Genomic DNA, 12,998 nt, shown 5'->3' on the forward strand with positions numbered 1-12,998 from the left:
TTATTGCCATACTAGGAAAGACCAAAGGTCCGTCGAGCCCAGCATCCTGTTTCAAACAGTGGCCAATTTTGCTAAATAAATATATTGGCATAAACAGCATGCACAGTTTGACCTATGGTTTTTCAATAACTTTTTGTTTCACCCTTGTATTGATTTACTTTTTTTTCCCTGTGTTCCTACACGTACCTTTTCCTCATTATCTTGGTAGTAAGTTTAGATCAGTGGTTCCCAAGTCCGGTCCTACAGTACCCCTTGCCGGTAAGGTTTTCAGAATATGTACAAAGGATATGCATGAAACAGATTTGCATATAATGGAGGCAGTGTTTTTGCAAATCAAGTTCATGCATATTCATTGTGGATATCCTGAAAACCTGACTGGCAGGGGGTATTCCAGGACTAGACTTGGGAAACACTGGTGTAGAGTATAATATTTAAAATTCTATATGGGTATTGCTCTTCTTTTCATACTCAAGTAATAACTTATCTAATTATCCAGAATAATTCTCATTTTTATTCTCTTTTACTATTAGGATTTCTGTCTGTTAAGAAAGTTTGTTAGAAAAAAAAGCTTTAGGCATTAATGTATCAAACTAGTAAGTTATTGGACGTAATGGGACACTTTGGGGCTCATTTTTGAAAGGAAAAATGTTTTAAAAGAGGCATAAAGCAGCATTTGGACGTTTTTCAGACAAAATGGAACAAAACTGGACTAAAACTAAGACGTTTTGAACTAGATCTATTTTTGTAATGAATATGGCACAAAAAAAGTGCCCTAAATGACCAGATGAGTACTGGAGGGAATCAGGGATGACCACCCCTCACTCCCCCAGTGGTCACTGATCCCCTCCCACCCCCCCCAAAAAAGTGATTAAAAGTGTTACATTCCAGCCTCTTTGCCAGCCTCATATGTTATACTCTGGTCCATTAGAGTAGCATGCAGGTCCCTGGAGTAGGCTAGTGGTGGGTGTAGTGCACTGCAGGTAGATAGACCATGGTCCATACCTCCTCCTACTTGTTACACTGGTGGAAACATTGAGCCCTCTAAAACTCACCAGAAACCCACTATACCCACATAGGTGGGAAAATGTGGGATAGAAATGTAACAAACAAACAAATAAATAAATATTGGTGCCCTCTTCATCCATAAGGGTAGTAGTGTACAGTTGGGGACGGTGGGTTTTGGGGGGCTCAGCAGACAAGATAAGGGACCAATGGTAGGATGTGTACCTGAGAGCATTTATTTGAAGTCTTCTGCAATGCCCCCTAGAGTGCCTCATTGCTCTCCTGGGATGTCTAGAGGACCAGTCTAGTAAAAATGCTGGCCCCTCCTAAATCCCAGTGGCTTGATTTTCTCTTTTTCATTTTGATGGTGTTTTTTTGAAAATGGTCCAAAAAAACCCAATATACAAAGCACAAAACTTTGTTCAAAATGGTATTTTCGGAAAAAAAAAGATGGATGTTTTTTCTTTTTTTTTTTTAAGATGACCTTCTTTCCTATTCTGATTGAGGACATCTTGTGCAAAATGTCCAAAGCTGGACTTAGACGTCATATTGAAAATGCCTCGCTATGTTATTTATTTATTTGCAGCATTTGTATCCCACGTTTTCCCACACACAAGCAGGCTCAATGTGGCTTACAAGTCAGTAAGAAATAGGGTCAGGTAAGGGAGTTGTACATGTGTAAAATAAGGTACAAAATAATAAGGAATAAATGGTCCTTTGAGGCACTATAATGTAGAGTATTGAGTAGCAACAGTAGGGTAGGCCTTACAAAACTGGTCTTTAAAGAGCGCCTAAAGTCTTGATGGTCATGCTGCGTTTTCACACAGTTCGGTAATGCATTCCACATCTGCGTTCCTAAGTAGGAGAAATTAGACGCGTAGGTGGTTTTGTATTTAAGACCAATGCAACTGGGATAATGAAGATTCATATAATTACGAGATGATCTGTTTCTGTTCCTCTCTGTTATCAGAGTACAAATTGTATCGCAATGATACAGTGGATCAAATTGGAGGGAGGGTTGTGCAATATGTTAAAGAGTGAATTGAGTCAAACAAAATTAATATTTTAAATGAAACAGCAGCGTGGAATTCTTGTGGATAGAAATGTGTGAAGGGAAAGAGATACTGGTCGGGCTGTAGAACCGTCTGCCAGGACAGAACAAACAGACAGATGAACAAATGTTTACAGAAATTAGGAAAGCTGTAAATTGGGAAACAGTAATTATAAGGGGTGATTTCAGTTACCCCAAAATTCTTAGATGTAATAGATGACTGCTTCTTGGAGCAACTGGTCCAAGAACTGACAAGAGGGACAGCTACTTTAGATCTAGTCCTTAGTGGAATACAGGGCTTTGTGTGAGAGGTAACTGTATTGGATCCACTGGGAAACATTTAACATGTGGTTACATTATCAAATTTGAGTTGATATCTAGAGTGAAGTCACTAAAGAAATCTACTGTAGCAGCATTTAATTTTCAAAAGGGTGACTATGACAAAATAAGGAATATTATTAAAAAGAAGCTGAAAGGGTCAGCCTCAAAGGTTAGGACTTTAACCCTTTAGTGTCTAATGTTCCCGTAATAAGCCATATGGGAACAGATTGATGGGAACATTGGACACTAAAGGGTTTAAATCGGGCATGGACGTGTAGGCTCATTATAGATACACCCTTTTTGGGGTGTTATTGGGGTATCAATGGGTCTCAAGACTAATATTAGTAAGGTAAGTGTTAGATGTAATATGTATTCCCCTTATCCTTAGATCCAGGCCCATTGCGCCAAAAGAATAGAAGAATCTAACTCCACAATTATTTTATTTACAATTGCAGCAAACATGGTACAAGAAAAGCAAAAATGAAGACAAAGACAATTTCATTGCAAAAATAGCTGAGAGTAAACGCACATAAATCCGTGACATGCAAAGCATCACTCTAACCCACAGCACTGATACATGGCACATATAACCTGATGAAGTCCTTCAGATGTCAGCAAGTCCCTCAGATGTCAGGCGGTCCAACGCAGATCTGCTCTTCAGAGTGAGATGTTGACACAGCCATCGCTGTCTCTGATAAGAGCCTCTTTTTATAGAGAAATCAGAAGCTGTAGCTGTATTGCTGGTACTGTCTGTCCTGGCAGTGACATCAAGTCTGATAACAAACTTGTTGTCCTGGAACATTGGGAGCCTTGTCCGCGGCATTCTGTGCCAAGTACAGTAAACAAGAGTAGTTGTTGCAAACATTTTGCCTTTATCAGACTGAATGTCTCCGCATTGTCTTAGAGATGAAACCTCTGAATCTGCATGTTGTATTCAAGTTGTTAATGCTGGATCGTGCGATATGTTTATGAAACCATATATTTGGCCATATAAGTACGTGCAGGTCTGTACATAGTGCTTGTTTTGCCCCTACAGACGTTGTTTAAAAATACCGTGGAAGCCAAGACTAGATATATTCCACATATTAACAAAAATGGAAAGAAGAGCAAATGGCAGGTGAAGTGAAAGAGGTTATTAGAGCCAAATGAGCATCCTTCAAAGAATGGAAAAAGGATCCAGATGAAGAAAATAAGAAACAGCATAAGCAAGCTAGATTAAAAGATTGATAATGAAGGCCAAAAAAGAGAATATGAAGAAAATCTTGCCGTGGAGACAAAAACTCATAGTAACACCTTTTTCAGGTATATCAGAAGCGGAAAGCCTGCGAGGGAATCCGTGGGACCGTTTGATCATGAAGGAGTAAAAGGGGCACTTGGGAGGACAAGGCCATAGTGGAGAGATTGAATGAATTTGTTGCTTCGGTCTTTATGGAAGAGATCTACCTGTACTGGAAATGATTTTCAAGGGTGATGATGTGGAGGAACTGAAAGACATTTTGGTGAACCTGGAAGACGTACTGAGCCAAATTGACAAGTTAAAGAGTGATAAATCACCTGGTCCGGGTGGCATACACTCCAGGGTACTGAAAGAACTCAACTCAAACATGAAATTGCTGATCTGTCGTTAGTGATCTGTAACCTGTTGTTAAAATCATCCGTAGTACCTGAAGATTGGAGGGTGGCCAGTGTAACTCTGATTTTTAAAAAAGGGTTCCAGGGGTGATCTGGGAAATTACAGACTGGTAAGTCTGATTTCAGTGCCGGGGAAAATAGTGGAAACTATTATAAAGAATAAAATTATGGAACACATAGACAGACATGGTTTAATGGGACAGAATCAGCATTGCCTCACCAATTTGCTTTATTACTTTGAAGGTGTAAATAAACACGTGGTTAAAGGTGAGCTGGTTGATGTAAGTGTGTCTAGATTTTCAGATAGCTTTTGACAAAGTTCCTCATGAGAGACTTCTGAGAAAATTAAAAGACATGGGGTAGAAGGCAATGTCCTTCTGTGGATTAGGAATTGGTTACTGGCCCATAAATACCGTAGAGTTCAGTCTGTCTTAAAGACTTGGGCCTCACTTAGACTTATTTTGTGAGGAACCCCATAGCACTAATTGACCTTATGTATCCATGCTGTTTGTCTAAAGGTATTGTCATGGAACGCTGATAATGTTGTTCTGATCTTTATTTACGGTTATTTACCCTGGATTGTTGATATTGTTTGACTTTGTGTTTACTTTTATGTTATATGTTTTGAAAAAACCTTTAATAAAAATATGGAAAAAAAAAGAAAACAGAGTGTAGGGTTAAATGGCCATTTTTCTCAATAGAGGAGGGTGAACAGTGGAGTGCCACAGGGATCTTGTCTGGGACTGGTGCTATATAACATATTTATAAATGATTTGGTGTAAACGGGCCCGCTGCTCCAGTATGGGGGAGGAAGCTGCCTCCCCTGAATAGCCAGAACTTCACAAAACTGCCACCAGGAAATACTTCAAAAACATTCCTTTATTTTCCAGATTCATAAACAAAACTTCACTCCAGAGTAGAGACTTGCTTCTCAGGCAGGGCTGTTCTGCCTTGCTTAGTACATCAACCAATTACACAAAGACTTTGCCCCCTTCCCAGAGGGGAATGCAATAGTCCTTTGGAAATCCTTGCTTTTTTTGGTCCCAGTCAGCAGCAAACAAATAGTACTTGTCCCACAAGCAGGATTTCCCCTCAAGACAGTGTTAATCACCAAACAGCCTTTACTTTCAGGAGGTTCAATACTTTTGGGACTTCCTTTCACCCCAGGTATTTCAGCCTGCTTCAGTTCTTTAGGGACCTGTCTTGCCCAAGGATTTTCAGCCTGCACTGCTCCTCTCCTCCTGAACTGAACCCCTCTTCCCACCAGGCAGCCCTCCTTCAGAAACAAGCCTTCCAACTTCAGAGGTTCTCACAATAATCAGGTTTCAAAACAGGGTAGTAATTCCCACACCACTCAGGGTTTTCCCAAAAGAAACCCAGGTTTCTCTACTTAAGCAGGGTTTAAACCAAAATAAATTCCCAAAACCTTGTAGGTTCCAAACCTTCAGGGGCTGCCTTCCTCAGCTCTCAAGCTCCCATTCCATTCTGCTTTCTTCCCCTGCTCAGGCTGATTAATTCCCTCTTCCATCCAATCCTCCTCCTGCTTCTCAGCCCACCCCACCCTATTACAGGTGGGCAGCATGATATACAGATTGCTGGTCCCGGGAACTGGCTCCTTCATTCACCCTCCCTCTTGTGGTCAGAGACGGTATATGGCCAGCTTGCCTATCCCCTGGGATCTCACTGCTAGGACTGGAAATGCATTCTGGGATATGTAGTTCATGGTTCTGCTGCTTCACTCTACACATCGGGGATGTAGCCTTGTCACACTGGAAAATGGAATGATGAGTGAGGTGAGTAAGTAAGTTTGCAGATGACACAAAACTATTCAAAGTTCTCAAAACACATTTGAACTGTGAAAAATTGCAGAAAGGCCTTAGGAAATTGGAAGACTGGGCATCGAAATGGCAGATGAAATTTAATGTGGACAAATGCAAAGCGATGCACATTGGGAAGAATAATCCGAATCGTAGTTACCTGATGCTAGGGTCCAACTTAGGTCAGCACACAAGAAAAAGATCTAGGTGTCATTGAAATCTTTTGCCCTGTGCGGCGGCAACCAATAAAGCAAACAGAATGCTAAGAATTATTAGGAAAGGGATGGAAAATAAGACCGAGACTGTTATAATGCCTCTGTATCGCTCCATGGTGCGACCTCACCTTTTATTGTGTTCAATTGTGTTCGCCGTATCTCAAAAAAGATATATTGGAATTAGAAAAGGATCAAAGAAGAGTGACCAAAATGATAAAGGAGATGGAACTGCTCCCACATGAGGAAAGGCTAAGGAGGTTAGGGCTCTTCAGCTTGGAAAAGAGACGTCTGAGGGGAGATATGATTGAGGTCTATAAAATCCTGAGTGGTGTAGAAGTGAATCAATTTTTCACTCTTTCAAAAAGCACAAAGACCAGGGGACACTCAATGAAATTACATGGAAATACTTTTAAAACAAATATAAGGAAATATTTTTTCACTCAAAGAATAATTAAGCTCTGGAACTCGCTGCCAGAGGAGGACGGAGGAAGTAACAGGAGTGCGGAAAAAGGGCAGCAGTAAAAGCTGGAATCTGGGAGTGGAGCTGTATGTAAGCAAGCAAGCAAAGTCCATAGAAGACTCTGGTTCAGGCTGTGGTAAACTGCATTCCAATCCCTCTATTGGTGATCACAGAAGACTAGAGATGCAACAGTACAATAAGACAAGTTCAGACACTAGTTTTTAGATTGAATGGTCCTGTCGATGCCCAGGTGTGGTTACTTAATGCAGGCCATAAAGTATTTTCAGATTCCTGCATTATTCTCTCAACAGAAGACCAAGACTTGTGCAAGGTGTTAAGGCAATCGTGTTTTGTCATCTGCACGTCATTGCATCAGCACATCGACCCCTGAAGCAGGCGCCTTTGTTGGCGCCGAAACACGGCCCGTGTCGGGTCATTGATTAATAAAGTACTCCTGTTGTCCTAGTTCTGAAGGCCCAGTGTTGCTTTTTTCTTTTGATTTGTCCTATTGTATACTGTAGTGCCCTCTCTGTCTGTATTGAGCTCAAGGACTGACCATTCTACTCTTCACCCCGGTAAATGTTAGACCAGCGTATGGAGTTTAAGCAGCTGTCCTAATTTTTTGAATGTGGGCCCACATTTCTTTTTAAAACTGAACTTGTTTTCAGAACACTTCACAGAGTTCACCACAATTTATAACAAGGAAAAAGAGTTATTTTTGAAAGTGTAATGGTAGGTCTCCTGCGACGGATCCACCTTCTTTTTCAGTTCTGGCTTCAGTCGACCATGCTGTTTTTTTTTTTTTTTTTTGCCTTTGTTGTGAAGTCCTTTTCCAGTTTATTCCCAGTAAGTCATTTCTGTTATTTTATCCGGTATTACAGGAAATAATTAAAAGGACATTGTGGCTTTTGATGTCTTTGTCTTGTGTGAAATAAGATGTTTATTTTAAAGATGAGAGAAAAGCGAGAGATCTTCAAGTTACTTATGGCTAGATTTACTAAAAGGCATTACCGCGTCCCCTTGTGTTAAAACACATTCGTGTACATTATGTACTGCAGGGCTCATTTTATGCACTGGGACATTTTCACTAAGGGCTCTGTTTACTAAGCGTTATAGGATAGTGCTGGGAAGACTTATACGGTCTGTGCCAGAGCCGGTGGTGGGAAGCGGGACCGGTGGTTGGGAGGCGGGGATAGTGCTGGGCAAACTTGTACGGTCTGTGCCAGAGCCGGTGGTTGGGAGGCGGGGCTGGTGGTTGGGAGGCGGGGATAGTGCTGGGCAGACTTATACGGTCTGTGCCAGAGCCGGTGGTGGGAAGCGGGACCGGTGGTTGGGAGGCGGGGGATAGTGCTGGGCAGACTTATACGGTCTGTGCCAGAGCCGGTGGTGGGAGGCGGGGTTGGTGGTTGGGAGGCGGGGATAGTGCTGGGAAGACTTATACGGTCTGTGCCAGAGCCGGTGGTGGGAAGCGGGACCGGTGGTTGGGAGGCGGGGATAGTGCTGGGCAAACTTGTACGGTCTGTGCCAGAGCCGGTGGTTGGGAGGCGGGGCTGGTGGTTGGGAGGCGGGGATAGTGCTGGGCAGACTTATACGGTCTGTGCCAGAGCCGGTGGTGGGAAGCGGGACCGGTGGTTGGGAGGCGGGGATAGTGCTGGGCAGACTTATACGGTCTGTGCCAGAGCCGGTGGTGGGAGGCGGGGTTGGTGGTTGGGAGGCGGGGATAGTGCTGGGCAGACTTGTACGGTCTGTGCCAGAGCCGGTGGTTGGGAGGCGGGGCTGGTGGTTGGGAGGCGGGGATAGTGCTGGGCAGACTTATACGGTCTGTGCCAGAGCCGGTGGTGGGAGGCAGGGATAGTGCTCGGCAGACTTATACGGTCTGTACCAGAGCTGGTGGTGGGAGGCGGGGTTGGTGGTTGGGAGACGGGGATAGGGCTGGGCAGACTTATACGGTCTGTGCCCTGAAGAGGACAGTACAAATAAAAAAGTAGCACATGAATTTATCTTCTTGGGCAGACTGGATGGATCGTCCAGGTCTTTTTCTGCCGTCATCTACTATGTTACTATGTCGCTCCTGCTTTATAAGGCATCTTGTTTGCCTATATAACTTTATAAAATAGCCTCCATGAAATCTCATAAGAACATAAGAATAGCCATACTGACATACCCATTCCCCTTCCCTTGGTCAAGCCCCTTTTGAGTAACATGCTATGCAATCTGGACGCCAAATGTTATAGATTAGCGCATAGCCAGATGTGTACACAAATTGTAATCGGTGCCAAGTAATGCCAATCATTGGTTGTTAGTGTCTAATTATTGCTTATTAATGCTTCGTTAGCCGTTAAGTTGCGTGCGCATCTCAGGATCGCGCCCAAATCTGGGTACCATATATAGAATCTGGAGGGATTTGTTTTCTAAACATTTACTTTTACGCATACATACACTGAGGTAGCTTTATAACTGTCTTCCTGGTTATGCAAAACACAGTGCTGTAGACCAAAGGGGATGGGATGACTTCCCTTTGAGGAAAGGCTGAAGCGGCTACGGCTCTTCAGCTTGGAGAAAAGATGGCTGAGGGGAGATATGATAGAGGTCTATAAAATAATGAGTGCTGGAACGGGTAGACGTGAATCGCTTGTTTTACTCGTTCCAAAAATACTAGGACTAGGGGGCACACAATGAAACTACAAAGTAGTAAATTTAAAACGAATCGGAGAAAATATTTCTTCATTCAATGTGTAATTAAATTCTGGAATTTGTTGTCAGAGAATGTGGCAAAAGCAGTTGGTTTAGCGGGGTTTTAAAAAGGTTTGGCTAACTTCCTAAAAGAAAAGTCCATAATCCATTATTAAGATAGACTTAGGAAAATCCACTGCTGGTTTCTAGGATAAACAGCATAAAATATATTGTAATGTTTTGGGATCTTGCCAGGTACTTGTCACCTGGATTGGCCACTGTTGAAAGCAGGATGCCGGGATTGATGGACCTTCGGTCTGTCTCAGAATGGCAACACGTATGTTCTTAGGTTCTTATCGCTCATGAAATTACCTCTAGCGTGAGAAAGTGAATAAGAGCAACTAATGGTTGGGTATGTGTGTCTCTCTGATCCTCTTTCTGAGGTTACAGGGGAGGAGGTATAGTTTCTGCATTTGGACTACATGAGTACTTCCTTGTCCCAGTTTCAATTTCCTTTGTTTGTTTTCTTTATTGATTGCATGGCAAGAGATCAGATGCTAACCATGTAGTGATGCGCATATGCTGGTAGAGAGACTGAATGAATGTTGCGCAGTATCAGCAAGACAGTGATGAGGCAACCCCACCTTGTGTACCGTTGACTGTGACATAACCATGGGGGCAATTCTGTAGCTTGAGGCCTAAAGTTAGGTGCCTCAGTGCTGAATGATGAACACCACTTCTATAATGGCATCTTGAGTGTGTGAAAGTAACTGATAAAGTTGTTGAAAATTGAAAACATTTTGTGATAAAACTAAAACCAGCTGATTTTTTCTTGCCAGTGCACATCCCTAATACCCATCCTATGGTAGAAAAATTAATTTCAGTAGTCATGCAAAACCATTGACCTTATTTATCCAAAATCTTTTCCCCTAGACACGAAGTGAGATAAAAATCCCTAGAGAATTAGGCCCTGCTGCGTGTAGTAGGCCCAAAAGAGGTCAGTTTTAAAATTAAAGATAAAATCAGTTGATTTTTTTTTAGCTTTTATTTTATTTTATATATATATTTATTTATTTATTGCATTTGTATCCCACATTTTCCCACCTCTTTGCAGGCCCAATGTGGCTTACAATACATCATGAATGGTGAAAGCTTATATGAAAAGATACATTTAGCATTATTGAAGGATTTTGGGTAACATGATAATGATAGAACGTAATAGTAGTTTAACAAGTAAACATGATCATGATAAAACATTTTAGTATTTTACAAACAAAAAATTGTAAGACAGTTCATATTTGTTGGTCTTTGTGGTATGCCTTGCTAAAGAGATGGGTCTTTAGTAGTTTGTGGAAGTTAGTTAGTTCATAGAGCGTTTTTAAGTTGCGCGGTAGCGCGTTCCAGAATTGTGTGCTCAGGTAGGAAAAGGTTGACGCATGCATTAGTTTGTATTTTAGACCTTTACAGTTGGGGAAGTGAAGATTAAGGAATGTGCGGGATGATTTTTTGGCGCCTCTGGGTGGTAGGTCTATCAGGTCTGACATGTAGGCTGGAGCGTCTCTGTGGATGATTTTGTGAACCAGGTGGATATAATCTGGCCATCTTAGAGGGAGGGAAATGGGACTTGATATACCGCCTTTCTGTGGTTTTTGCATCTACATTCAAAGCGGTTTATATAGTATATACAGGTACTTATTTTGTACCAGGGGCAATGGAGGGTTAAGTGACTTGTCCAGAGTCACAAGGAGCTGCAGTGGGAATCAAACTCAGTTCCCCAGGACCAAAGTCCACTGCACTAACCACTAGGCTACTCCTCCACTCATTCCACCAATAAGAGGCAACCTCATCAGTGATGTCACAATGGCTTGATTGCCCGATACTTGGCTCAGTTCTGATATTGTGATGTCATAAGGGAAAGGGAAATGGGACTTGATATACCGCCTTTCTGAGGTTTTTGCAACTACATTCTAAGTGGTTTACATATATTCAGGTACTTATTTGTACCTGGGGCAATGGAGAGTCACAAGGAGCTGCAATGGGAATTGAACCCAGTTCCCCAGGATCACAGTCTGCTGCACTAACCACTAGGCTAGCTGCAAAGTTGTATTTTTAGTCAATTTTAATTGCCAGAAAAGGAAACCTAGTGCCGAGTGCCTCCCTTTGACACCAGAAGTCTCCTCTCTTAAACTAAAGAAGTTAGAAAATATGTTAGTAGAGAAGTAACTTAATAAATAAGCAGCATAATTTAGAACTTTCTTAGTTATAGAAATGCTCTGGTTTCTCAGTAATGAAAATGGCAGCACAGATAGATTAACTGCAGTTCCCTGTTCTTAACCTTTAGTCATTAGTCTATAAAACACTCTTGCACCTGTTTTGACTCTAGTGCCAAATTCACAAACAGTTTCAGTTGTAACCACATCACAGAGCTCAGCGAGTAGCAAAATCATCAGACAGTGGTTTTTAAGCTTCTATTCAGAGCTTGTGACATAGAGTAAACCACTTGGGGAACTGCGGTCATTGAAGAATCTTGGGTTCAAAAGAGGAAGAGGCATCAAAACAAGGGCAGATCAGTTTTCAGCAGCTCAGAACAATTGCAAACAGATGGTAGAAGAAAATGACACTGCATGCTTTGAACTTCACCTCCACCCATCTGAAATGCCACCCACCCATAACCTAACAAAAGAGAATCAAGTTATTTATGTTTTTCAGAAATGCCAACCAACATTTGTGTTAAGAATTTTTTTTTTTTTTACCTCAGCCTGGAATGTAGAAGATAATAATTAACACAAGCTTGGCTTTCTAACACATTTGAAATTGTAGACGGGTATAAAATTCTTCATTTTAGGTAATGTTTGCTTTTTCTGTACAGCTTTATTATGGATTAATTTCTTGCTGTTCGGACATTTCCTCGTCTTCCTTGTGACTGTGGGCAAGTCACTTAACCCTCCATTGCCCCTGGTACAAAATAAGTACCTATATATTTATTTGTTGCATTTGTATCCCACATTTTCCCACCTATTTGCAGGCTCAATGTGGCTTACATTATTCCGTAATGGCGATCGCCATTTCCGGCATGAGGAAATACAAATTGGTATTGCATTAAATGTTCATAAGTGAGCAAGTAGATTAATAGTCAAGTATAGAGAATTCATTATCGAGATAAGAAATAGAGTGGTGTAGCGTTAAAGTTAATTCGTGACAAGTTGATAAGGCAATCAGGTATAGAGAGTTCGGTTATGTCCAGTTCTGGTACAAGTTTCGTTGACTGGAATTTAGGATGGATCATTGTGGTATGCCTTGTTGAACAGGTTGGTTTTTAGTGATTTTCGGAAGTTTGTTAAGTAACATAGTAACATAGTAGATGACGGCAGAAAAAGACCTGCATGGTCCATCCAGTCTGCCCAACAAGACAAACTCATATGTGCTAGTTTTTGTGTATATCTTACCTTGATTTGTAACTGTCATTTTCAGGGCACAGACTGTATAAGTCTGCCCAGCACTATCCCTGCCTCCCAATCACCGGCTCTGGCGCAGACCGTATAAGTCTGGCCAGCACTATCCCCGCCTCCCACCACCGGCTCTGGCACAGACCGTATAAGTCTGCCCAGCACTATCCTCGCCTCCCAACCACCAGCCCCGCCTCCCACCACCGGCTCTAGCACAGACCGTATAAGTCTGCCCAGCACTATCCCCGCCTCCCATCACCGGCTCTGGCACAGACCATATAAGTCTGCCCAGCACTATCCCCGCCTCCCACCACCGGCTCTGGCACAGACCGTATAAGTCTGGCCAGCACTATCCCCACCTCCCAACCACCAGCTCTGGCA

General features: G+C 42.2%; 1 protein-coding gene across 1 annotated transcript in view; it reads left to right on the forward strand.

The window, feature by feature from the left end:
• The window catches only part of CEP112 (centrosomal protein 112), a 704,958-nt gene that overhangs the window by 80,410 nt on the left and 611,550 nt on the right, over positions 1-12,998 (forward strand). The window lies entirely within an intron of this gene.

This window comes from Microcaecilia unicolor, chromosome 6 (genome assembly GCF_901765095.1).
Source record: "Microcaecilia unicolor chromosome 6, aMicUni1.1, whole genome shotgun sequence".
Lineage (NCBI taxonomy): Eukaryota > Metazoa > Chordata > Amphibia > Gymnophiona > Siphonopidae > Microcaecilia > Microcaecilia unicolor.